General features: G+C 39.1%; 1 pseudogene; it reads right to left on the bottom strand.

The window, feature by feature from the left end:
- Positions 1-6,348: 6,348 nt before the first annotated feature.
- LOC135195881 (uncharacterized) lies at positions 6,349-7,954 on the bottom strand (annotated as a pseudogene).
- Positions 7,955-11,997: the final 4,043 nt, after the last annotated feature.

Below are 11,997 nucleotides of genomic sequence, written 5' to 3'. Positions count from 1 at the left end.
GTATATAGTCATCAGTAGGGTTACCGAAACTCAGAGGATCAATAAAAGTTTATTAAGAAATGTTTTTTGCCATCCTGACACATCATCAGTCTGTAATATAGAAATAGTTCACATTTATAGAATATAGAATTAAAGTTTACTTGCTAATTCAAAAAGGAATATATAAAAAACTTAAGTTATTCATAAAAACTAGTTGTTAAGAACTAAAATTATTTACAAGGTGGCATTAAAATTGACGAAATTTAAGATTAAACAGGATTAGCAACCTTTACAAAGCGGAGGATAAGAAAGGAATGGCCGTAGGACCGTCGTTTGCCCAGACCTCAACTACGCCAAGAAAAGCTGAATTAGAGGATTGACTCGAATTGAGGGAAGGAACGAGATGCTTGATATGTAAAGACTCGTGTCGTTATATATTAGCTGTGATAAGTATTGTCAATTATCGAAATTGTTTTTTGTTAATTTCCGGTACTTACGTTGGATCGACGAAACGCTTGTTGCAAGTTCGATATTCCAGTCATTTGGGAGTGAGCTATAAGAAATCCTGCAGTTCATTGTAAAACTGAAATTAACAAAAAACATTTTTTCGATAATTATAGTGTATATATATATATATATATAATATATATATATATATATATATATATATATACACACATCGAGCTACAATTGTCCTTTAATATCTAATTCGCTCTACCTCGGAACTAATATATTTTCACATACGTTAACCAATGGAGCATTTTATACTCGATAAGAAATTTATCGGTTCACGGGCGCGAACCATCGAACCCAACAATTCAGGACGCACAGTGAAGCTTTAAACCACACCGCCACCGCAAGGGGGTATAAGTTTATGCCGCTTCTCAACTACAAATACCTGTCGCTCTCAGGAGTCGGCATCAACCCACCTTGACCTCGGTAACATAGTAATGCTTTTGTCCGCATAGTGGCAGTGTGGTTAAGAGCTTCACTGTGCGTCTTGAATTTGTTGGGTTTGATGGTTGGCGCCCGTGAGCCGACAAATTTCTTATCGACTAAAAAATTCCCCTTCGGTTAACATATATGAAAATATATTAATTCCGAGGTAGAGCGAATTAGATATTAAAGGACATTAAATTTTGTAGCCTCGATGTATGGATATGAATCACGGTAATGTGATATGACTCATATGATGGCTACGCGTGGACAAAAGCACTACAACGTCACCTAGGTCGAGGTGGGTTGATACCGACTCCAAAACAAAGAACACCTGAGAACGACAGGTGTTTGTAGTTGAGAGGTGGCATAAACTTATACCCTTTGTGGTGGCGGTGTGGTTTAAAGCTTCACTGTGCGTCCTGGGTTTGTTGGGTTCAATGGTTCGCGCCCGTGTGCCGAGAAATTTCTTATCGACTAAAAAATTCCCCTTCGGTTAACACATATGAAAATATATTAATTCCGAGGTAGAGCGATTTAGATATTAAAGGACTTTTGTAGCTCGATGTATGTACGTATATGATTCACAGTAATGTGATATGACTCACATATGTATATATGTAATTAAATAAATTGATGGGCTTGATCCGAGCTCATGTACTGCTCCAGCTGTCATAAAACTTTTCTAGCATCAAAAAAGGACGACCGAAATGTCTTTGATTATTAATCACTTTACAATCATAATCTCCTGAAGGTGCGGTGATATCACGTCAAACACTGCTTGTGAACCTTTGCTTTTGAAGGAGTCACATGCACATGATTTGAGATACCGAATAATTCTGACATTTTCGCATATTTTTGCACATCATTTTGAACAAATATAATTTTGATAATTGTCGCGAATCCTGGTTTTAAATGACACACGATTTATTTATTTATTTATTTATCTTTATGCTTCTGTGCATATGATTCTTATCGCTGTCATCCACTGACAATTTTAATTTGTGCTTCAATGAATGTTCAGGATATTAGGTACATTGTGGTACTGCCGTTACTGCTTATAAAGATATTGATGATGATAATGACGACGAGGATAATGTTCTTATGAATGCATCGCTATACCGTGGGTTAGACGTTGGCGATAACTGCGGTGTTATTAAAAAAATTTCCTCATTAATCAAAAGTCCTAAAGTTCATGTACTAATGTTTCTTAGCTTGACTGAATAACTCCTAGAGTAATATAGAATCTTCTGCTTTCCCCCTTATGGTTTAGTCTTTCCTTCTGTCTGTCTACATATATACATACATACGTACATACACACACACACACACACACACACACACACACACACACACACACATATATATATATATATATATATGATACATATATATGTATATATATAATATATATATATATATATATATATATATATATATATAGATATAATATAATAAAAGGAGCCCATAAAAACACCAAATGTAGAGAGAAAAGTACTATATTTCAGAGACTGCTGTCTCTCTCTTCAGGTATATGAACTTTTCTCTCTACATTTTGTTTTGGTGTTTTTTATGGGCTCCTTTTATTAGATGGAATTCTGTTGTTACAGAACATTTTTACCAGTCATATATATATATATATATATATATATATATATATATATATATTTGTGTGTGCGTAAAACTTATCTTTGTTTATTCCGTATGCAAATTTGCGTCAATTTTTGTAGTAATTAATTGTTTGTGAGGCTATATATATATTTTTTTCTAGACATGTAGCGGCAACGGAGGGAACGGACTGGTCTGTCAACTACTTTCTCTTTTCAATTTTGTTCTGCGGATCTGATGTCCTCAATAATGGTAAGCGCAGATAAAGACTGATAAAATGACGGAAAAATGATTGTGTTAATGGTTACGCTTTGGTGAGATGGCACAACAAGAGGTTTGAACGGGTTTGATTGATTGATTTACAGGTTTTAGGGTTAATGCCGAGCATTGCGGCAACGAAAGCCATTCAGCGCTGAAACGGAAATTGACAGTGAAAAGGTTTGAAAAGTGTAACAAGAGGAAAGCCTCGCAGTTGCACCATAAATCAATTGTTAGGAAACGGTTGAAAGCAAGATGGAAGAAAGATAATATGAAAGGAGGTACAGTAAAAGGAATGAAAATGGTTGCACCTAGGGGCCGAAGGGACGCTACAAAGAACCTGAAGTCAAGTCTACATTGCACCGCATGAGGTGCATTGACGGCGCTAACCCACTACGGGGTTGAACGGGTTTGAGACTTGGGTATCATGAAAAAAAAAAAAAAAAAAAGAGGCCGCCTAGTAAAGTGAAGCCCTGTTGGAAAGCCACGAGAGTACCCCTTTGCATAGTGAGATCAGCAAGACGTCAAACAAACTAATGCCTGCAAGCTGCAAGCTTTTAATATTATCTTTATTTTCAATTAATGGTGAATAGGTTGTCACTCGATATGCATGCATCGCTGAGGTGTTTGTCTGAGAGAGAGAGAGAGAGAGAGAGAGAGAGAGAGGCTGTCTGAAAGAAAATTAACTAATAGTTTATATTTTGGTATAATATCTCTAGGTATTGGTCATGCTACCACATTTCCAGGAAAGAGGGTTTTATGATGGGGAAAGGTGAGATGGATGTCTGTATGAAGTACGGAATTAAAAAAAAAAAAAAAATATATCATACAAAGCCAGAGAAAGGAATAAAAGATGGGATTGTCAAGGAATATAGGAGGTGACTAATCAGGTTTTTGGTTGAAAGGGTTAAATTGAATAAGCTACAAGAGTTTCCCTAATAATGATGATGGCCAAATTAAATATGGTGGAATTAAAATGTAACTTTAAAAAAATTAAGACGAACTACGATTTACGTAGTAAAGATGAAGAAGAAACAACAGAGTATAAATAACGAAGTGTAGAAGTCTCAGGGAGGTGAATACAAAAATATCAAGTTGAAGGAACTAGATACCATAACTAAGGAATTAGCAAATTGTTAGTAAAAATTATATAGTTAAGAGGTAGTGCTGTCGTTGTAAATTATAGCTAAAGAATCGCGTAGGTACATGGTTTTGGGGCTGTGGAGAGAGCATCGAGGAACCAAGAACCTAGAGACCACTGCAAACTGGAGAAGGAAGTAAAATTGCAAGGTTTTCAATGAGTTTCCTACTGTTTTCTACTTTGAACCAGGCATCGCTTTTGTATATTCGGTCTTCATCCGAATAATGTTTCCATCAGGGTATAATTCCGAATACGGATGTTCATTAAACTGAAAGGAAAGTGCTAACCCAATCCACAGTGATTCAAATTATAGTCTTCGTCTTGACTTATGTGTGTGTGTCTGTGTGTGTGTGTGTGTGTGTAATATGTATATTTAGAAAATATATGTCATTAAGCACATATGTTCGCTTTTTCTCTTTCATTGTCTGTGTGAGAATTATAGCCAGTTTTCACTCTGCCTACAAGGGATCGTATAGCCTAAGGTGACTTGAAACGTGGATAATAAAATCATAGCCTAAGACCTACACTACGGAACCCAGGTTACTACACTTATCTTAATTGACATTCGAGATATGACATTCCGTTGTGTATACCAAGGGGTACATAAATGATATCAACTTACTGCGATTATGAACGATGGATTCGTTATTGTGAATGGCGAGATTGTTATCCTAACCTGAATTATATGAGACTGGTTTCCAGCACAGTCTATGCTTCGTAACTCTCATTCAAAGCACATCACAAGAAAACTACCCTTATTCTAGATATGCATCTCCCCAAAAGGCCCTTTCCCCAAACGAACTTTGAACAGAGAATACTTGAGTGATTACGATACGGAGATCTCGATGGCTTCTCGTCCTCAAAATTATGGCCGAGTCCGTGAGCCATCTTCTCACAACCTCACACTGGTTGATGTAGCGAGACTGCCCCGAATGACCCGACTGTGATTGACCGAAACACTAAACGTGCTCTGGTAACTACCGGACCAACAAAAAACAAACAACGGTCGGCAGTTATGCTATTACACGCACTTATAAACTAATACATGAAATAACTAAGCACAAAGCTTTTCCTAACTAAATACAAATACAACATAACATAATACGCATTTCCACTTATGTAAATGAGGAAAATACATACAAAGATATTTTGCAACTTGCAGTAAAGTACAATCTCTCTTGTCGAAGTTTCGATATACTCCCTAGCAAGAAACACTCACATTTACTCTTTTTACAACAGTCCTGTTTTTATCAATGCCTTCCTGGCTTCTGCAGCTATTTGAGCAGCCCTGCTCGGACGGGTGTTTTTCTGAACACCCTATTTCACTGGATCAGCCTCTTCTATCTCCTGCCACAGTTCTATGGGGCATAACTTAATTATAAGTCTATGAGCCATTCTTAAAGTGGCCACTCTTAGGACCTTGACTAGCCCCATATGTAACTCAACCACTTGGCCTAACTTCCACTTGCTCCTTGGCCCCTCATCATGAATGAGGACTAGTTCCCCTATCCTGGGCCAAGAGCTATGCATCGTTCCTACTCGATGGGTCTCTCTCAAGGTTGTCAAATACTCCCTCTCCCATCTTTTCCATAGGTTGTTGCACCACCTGGACACATACAGTAATCTTTTCTCAGTGGACTCCCTCCATCTATAGGTAGCACCAGAGATCTCCTTCCAGTTTATTACTTCTCTTGGGAAGGACTTAAGCTTTCTTCCAAGAATCAAGTGGTTAATGGTCAAAATTTCCAATGGATTTAAGTCACCGTGTGTGTAACTGAATGGTCTACCATTAATATTCCTTATAGCTCCACTAATACAAAGGTCAGTTCTTCATAACTGAGTAAGGCCAGGCCTGCGGTCTTATTTAGGCATGACTTCAGAAGTCCTATCAGCCTTTGCCATATAGCTGCAAACCATGGTGCTCTTGCTGGAATGAACTTCCAATTACACTATATCTCTAACAGATGGTCTTTTTACCCCGGGATTCTCTGGCATGGATATTCTGATGCCAATATAAACATGGTGTCATTGTCACTTAACATAAGTGATGGGAAGCCTCTTCTGCTGCAGAAGTTTTTCAAACTCATGAGGAATGAATCTCAGGACTGATTACACTGGCCTGTGCTGTTTTCAAGGTCTAACATATTATACCTGATTTTAAGCCAGTTTTTTTTTGCACCAAATCCAAAAGTCATGCTCATTTTACTCAATCGGATCAAGTTAATGAACTATTAGCACATTAAAAATATCCTAAATTCCGATCTATTTGTAGGTGAATGAAACACAATATTGAAAATATTAGACTGATTTATTCACATAAGACTTACAAAATATTTTGAATACATAGCAAGAAGAGTATACTGAACTAAGGAGGAATGGTCTCTCCAGGGACTTCCGTTTGTGCTGAGCACTCCACATCCCTCTTCAAGCTCCAGCAGTAGTCAGCCAGAAAGTTGACATTCCATCTGCCTTGATAGTGTTCCTCCATAACACTGATATCTTGGTGAAAGCACTCCCCCTGTTCTTCACTGAAGTCTCCACAATTCTCTGGAAAATAGTCCAGGCAAGACTGGAGGAAGTGCATTTTCACTGACATGCACACACCAAGTTTGCAGAAATTCTCCATTAACTCATCAACCACCTTCTGATACTAGGAACTTCTGTGACTGCCAAGGAAGTTTGCAATGACTGACTTAAGGGACAACCAGGCAGAGAGTTCAGCAGGATTCAGTGCATCACCAAAACTAATGTCCTAGATGAATTCCCTTATTTGAGGACCATCAAATATACCTGCCTTAAGTTTCTCCATGCTTTTTTGTTGAAATTTCTAATGGAGGAAAGCAAATCCTCTACCTTCCCTGTCCAATGCCTTTACAAAGTTCTTCATGAGGCTGAGTTTGATGTGGAGGGGTGGAAACAATATCTTGCTTGGTTCAACCAAAGGGTGGGACAGAACGTTGTGTGACCCAGGTTTTAATCCTTGTCTTGATGGCCACTCTTGTCTGACATAATGCTGGTCATCAACACGGCTATTCCATAAGCACAGAAAACATGGATACTTTGTGTAACCACCTTGAAGTCCTAGAATGAGTCCAACAACTTTAATGCCTCCACAGATCAACCATTTATGTTCCTGGTAGTTCAGAGCAGACAACAGACGTTCCATGCTTTTGCAGGATTCTTTCATTTCAACTGAGTGCCCAACAGGGATAGATGAAAACTTATTTCCGTTATTCAGAACTGCCTTGAGACTTCTGTTAGATGAGTCAATGAAAAGTCTCCATTCCATAGCATCATACTTCAGACCAAGTAATTCAATCAGGTCAGCAATATTGTTACAGTAGACCAGTGAAGATGCTTCATCAAACCTGAAGAATTTTCTAAATTCTCTCTTGCGGTCCCAATACCAATAGAATGTTGTTCCTGGTGCCAATAGATGTTTCTCTTGAAGACGAGAACCCAGTAGCTGGGCAGATTCCTTGGAAAGGTTCAGGTCTCGTGTCAGGTCATTGAGTTCAGCTTGGGTCAAAGGCACCGGTTGGTCGTTCTCTTCTGGCCTGTATGCACCACACTCAGCTGTATCAGTCATGTCCTAGATTCAGAATCAGAACTAGATTCCATGGGGACATTTGGCTCAAGGACAGGAAGATCAGGACCATGGGGGACTGGCTTTATGGCAGAAGGAACATCAGGGTATTGAACATGGTGCTTATTCTTGCAATTGATACCTTTTATATTGGTCATGCAAAAGTAGCAGTCGGTAAGATGATCTATCCCTTCCCTCAACACCATTGGGACACCAAATGGCATACTCTTCCTTTTCTTGTTCCTCCAATCCCATAAGTCCTCTACACAGGCTTTGCAGCAGATATGGGGAGCGAATGGCTTATCCTGGTCCCCTAGTTTGACTCCAAAGTAAGCTTGATATGCCTTCTTCACAAAATCCATGATTTTTGCTTGATGGTCTGAAAGAACCACATGTCTGCAGATGTAACAGAACCTATTAGGATGGTTTTTACACTTCCAATCCATGTTTATACATATCTAGACCTGAAAAGAGAAATAATAATTATTAAAGGTTACCCACGACCCGGTTTTGTAAAAACAAAGCCCGTAAGTGCTTGGATAATTGCAATATTTTGGAAAATATGCTGGAATAGAAATAGACTATATCTTATAAACCAGACCTAGCCCAGGAAAATGAACTGTATTTTTGAATTCAGCATGCAAAAAGGGTCCTAAATCAGTTGGAAAACCCTTGACCTATGTAAAAAATTTTTGAAATGCAGGTCAGTGTTATTAAGTAGTTCCAAATGTATCCCTCTGGTTACCAGGCATGTAAGTAGAATGATATAAGCCTTTTTAGCACTGTCCATTTCTCTTAACCCATAATGCAACAGTGTAATCCACGCTGTGGTATCAAAAGGTTGCTTACATTGCACCACGAACTCAGGTAATGGAGGAATTACATTGAGCCTACAGTGGTGTAGTATATACTTTTAGTCAACTGTCTAATCTGTGGGATCCAGAACTCATGCTTGACACTTGCCACAGTTACATTTACACCTATATGACCGTTAGCATCATGAAGTTCTTTAACTATTATCCAAGTAACAAAGCAACTCTTTGGCAACAATATTGGAAATTTAGCTGTTTCAGGTAACTATGTGTGTTCCAATTTACCCCAACATTTATTACCCTGTTGTCCAGGTAAAGAGCTACTTTTGGTTTTCTTACTCTCTTCATCAGACTCTCGTATTCTTCTTGGAAAATTCTTTCTGCAAGATTGTTTATTCTTTGCCTTGGCGTTCTTCTAAGGTCAATTCCTCCAGTTGATTTTACATTGTTTGAACTCCAACAATTATTAAAAAATGGTAGGATCCATGCTGTGGTCCTATAGACCTTTTTGACCTTGCTGAATCTCTCCCAATTCAGTAAGTATCACCATTCAGGTTGTCCCCTACAGTATTGACCAAAATTTTCTCTTCCTTACCCTGTACAACTGATTCACCCACCCATGACCTATCTATTGGTCAAGAGGAATTTTTTTAACCCAGGGGGTCCCTCCCACAAAAAAAACTATCCAAGATTATTTCTGTCCTTTTCCCACGTGTCAACCAGCCACTGGGATTATCACCAGTAGGGAAATAGGACAAGACCACCTCTGGAATGATCATGAGGACTTTGGCAGCTGGCAGACACAAACAAGTAGAAAAAAGAAAAGAACCCCTCATTTGCCCGCTGGACTAAAGCCCAACAATCATGACTCACCTTGCCCAAAACCTTAGAAGAGATGTCGCATAGTAATTCACAATCTGCGCTCATCAGTGACGGTAGTTGCTACAGTGGAGAGAGTCAAGTTTCTCACGGGCTCCGACCCCCTCATCTCCCACAAACTTCCATGCAAAATTAAACATAAAGTGGCTTACAGGATTACCTGCCTATTTCAACACCTCAAGATATCACTTAATCCAGGACCAACCACCCCAATTGGAATTTACTGTCACCCCAAGCAAGGTCACTTCCACCACAAGTGCCAGCCAACCTCCCATGGCGAGTGACTACCCACACCCCCTGGCTAACCCCCCATCCACCCAATTATCAGCTCTTTCATATCCCATCTTCGTGAGTAGCCATAGATTCATTAGATATAATATCTTGGAATATTTTTAGCCTCAAGCAGAACATTCCTCTCATAAACATGTTCTATAAAAACTTCAAAGACATCATTGCATTGCAAGAGACACTCCTCTGGCCACATGACCTTGTCATCTGCGATTCAATACATGAAGACTTCAGAGCCTTCTCAATCTCATCGATGCAAGTTACAGATCAAATTGTAGCTGGTCGCCCAAAAGGGGGCCTTTCTTTCCTGTGGCACAAATCGTTAGACAACATAGTAAATGGGATGACCTACAGGAGTGACAGATTGCTGGGGCTTCAAGTGACAGTAGGGTTCTCTAAGATCCTAATAATTAATGATCATATGCCCTGGGAAAATAACAATAATTTCAATCAATACTCTATGATCCTATGTGAGTTATACAGTATTATTCATGATTCTGCTGCTGACCATATCTGTATAATTAGGGACCTTAAGTCTCACCTCACAAAACAATTCTATAAAGAACTCACTCACTTCTGTCAAAATAATACTTTCCAATTAGTGATGTAATGTTCCTCCCTCCCTCCTCCTATTCCTATGTGTAAAATAGAACGGACACAACTTCAACCTCCTGGCTGGACCATTACATCACGTCTCCGCAACTTCATGATTCTATTATGACCTGCAATATTCGCAATGATCTTGCAACAGGCTATGATCACATCCCTCAATTCAGTACGCCATCCCTCCCTAACATAAACCCTGTAACTGATTGCCCACCAGCTGTAAACTAGGATACTTTAGGGTGACCACGGAAACCAGGTTGCAGTTAATAGTTGAACCGGCAGACGCCTTACTTTGTCCTAACACAAATTGTAGAAATAAACACCACAGGAGAGATCGGAAAGAACTCTATTCAAACATAATTCCCGCTCTGCTCTGCTTTCATCAAGGTAACTCTTGTAATATGTGTACCTGGATGGAATTAAATGGTTAAAGATCTGTATGCATATTCAAGAGAAATGTTTTTACTTTGGAGGCAAAATGGTAGCCCGAGGGAAGGACACTCTGCATTGCTCTTAAGCACTGTAGATTAAGTGAAAAGCAGCTAAGAGCCGATGCAACTTCTAGAAATTTATAATGCAGTGATTATCCTGGTCTTTGGAAAGACATCCAGTCCCTAAATTCCAAAACTAAAAAGCTATCACAGGTGACAAGGCTATCGTAAGTATGTAGGGCGATCACTTCAGCAATATCCTGAATTGCGTAAACAATCAAGACTCCTGAAGGGATGTAGATAACCTCTTTACTGATAACATTCGATTTCCTTTTGCAGATCGTATTACGCCAGGTAACATCAGCGGCGCCATAAACAGCCTACCTAATTATAAATTGCCAAGCTGTGATGGTTTTCTGGCAGAAGCTTTCAAATTATGCCATCCGATGATTTACATTTTGCTAGCTGCCCTATTCAATGCGTGCATACTTCACCAGTTTCTTCCAGCCTCTCTATTCTTAGTTCACTTGATACCATTAATCAAAAACAAGCTAAAGGATGCAGTTGACCCTTGCAGTTACTGCCTGATTGTAATCATAACAATCGCGTCGAAGACACTTGGGTCAGTTCTTCTAGTGAGACTTCTCCCCTTTCTACACACCACTGACAACCAATTCAGATTTGAAGTAAACCAATCAACCAACACCTGCATCTTCATGCTGAAAGAATTGCTGAACTTTTACCTATCATCAGCCTCACTTGTTTTCCTTTGATTTATAGATGTGAGAAAATCATTTGACAGCGTAAACTACCTGAAGCTCTTCCTGAAATTGGCATTTTATATTGCTGGTTCTCCAATCAGCAATTCTGTGTCAAATGTGGTAATGTATTGTCATACACCTTCGGCGCCCTAAACGGGCTTCGGCAAGCGGGCATTCTCTCCCCATACCCTTTTAATACATACACAAATGCCCTGAATGTCAAACTGAACACACTACCAAACAGATGCACTGTCAACAAAACAACGATAAACAACCTTTGTTAAGCTGACAATAGGGTTCTGATTTCTCCATCAGTGCAAGGTCTCCAGTGACTCATCGACACTTGCTGCCTATATGCAGAGGAATTTGATATCCTATCCAACAAAACCAAGACCCAGTGCAAATTGCTGCTCCCAAGATAGCTCATTGGAGACCAAAGATGTTCCTCAGAAATCATCGTTTGGAATTCATGCACAAATTTCCGTATTTGGGTCACATCATCATCTTCTGCTCGAAACAATGTCCAGTCTGATCACTCGACTGCGAAACAGCAGCAATTTGCTCATACAAAGCATCCAAAGCAGTGAGGCAAGAAGATCTAAATTGTGGGGAAGATGGGAAAATGAGGCTTTTGTTCCTTAAATGACTTAATCTCTGCTTTTGCAAAGTGTCATCTGCAAAAATCACAATTTTAAAAGTAAATTCTATTTTC

This window comes from Macrobrachium nipponense, chromosome 17, assembly GCF_015104395.2.
Source record: "Macrobrachium nipponense isolate FS-2020 chromosome 17, ASM1510439v2, whole genome shotgun sequence".
In the NCBI taxonomy this organism is placed as follows: domain Eukaryota; kingdom Metazoa; phylum Arthropoda; class Malacostraca; order Decapoda; family Palaemonidae; genus Macrobrachium; species Macrobrachium nipponense.
The sequence above is the reverse complement of the archived record's forward strand: the minus strand, read 5'-3'. Positions and strand labels throughout refer to the sequence as shown.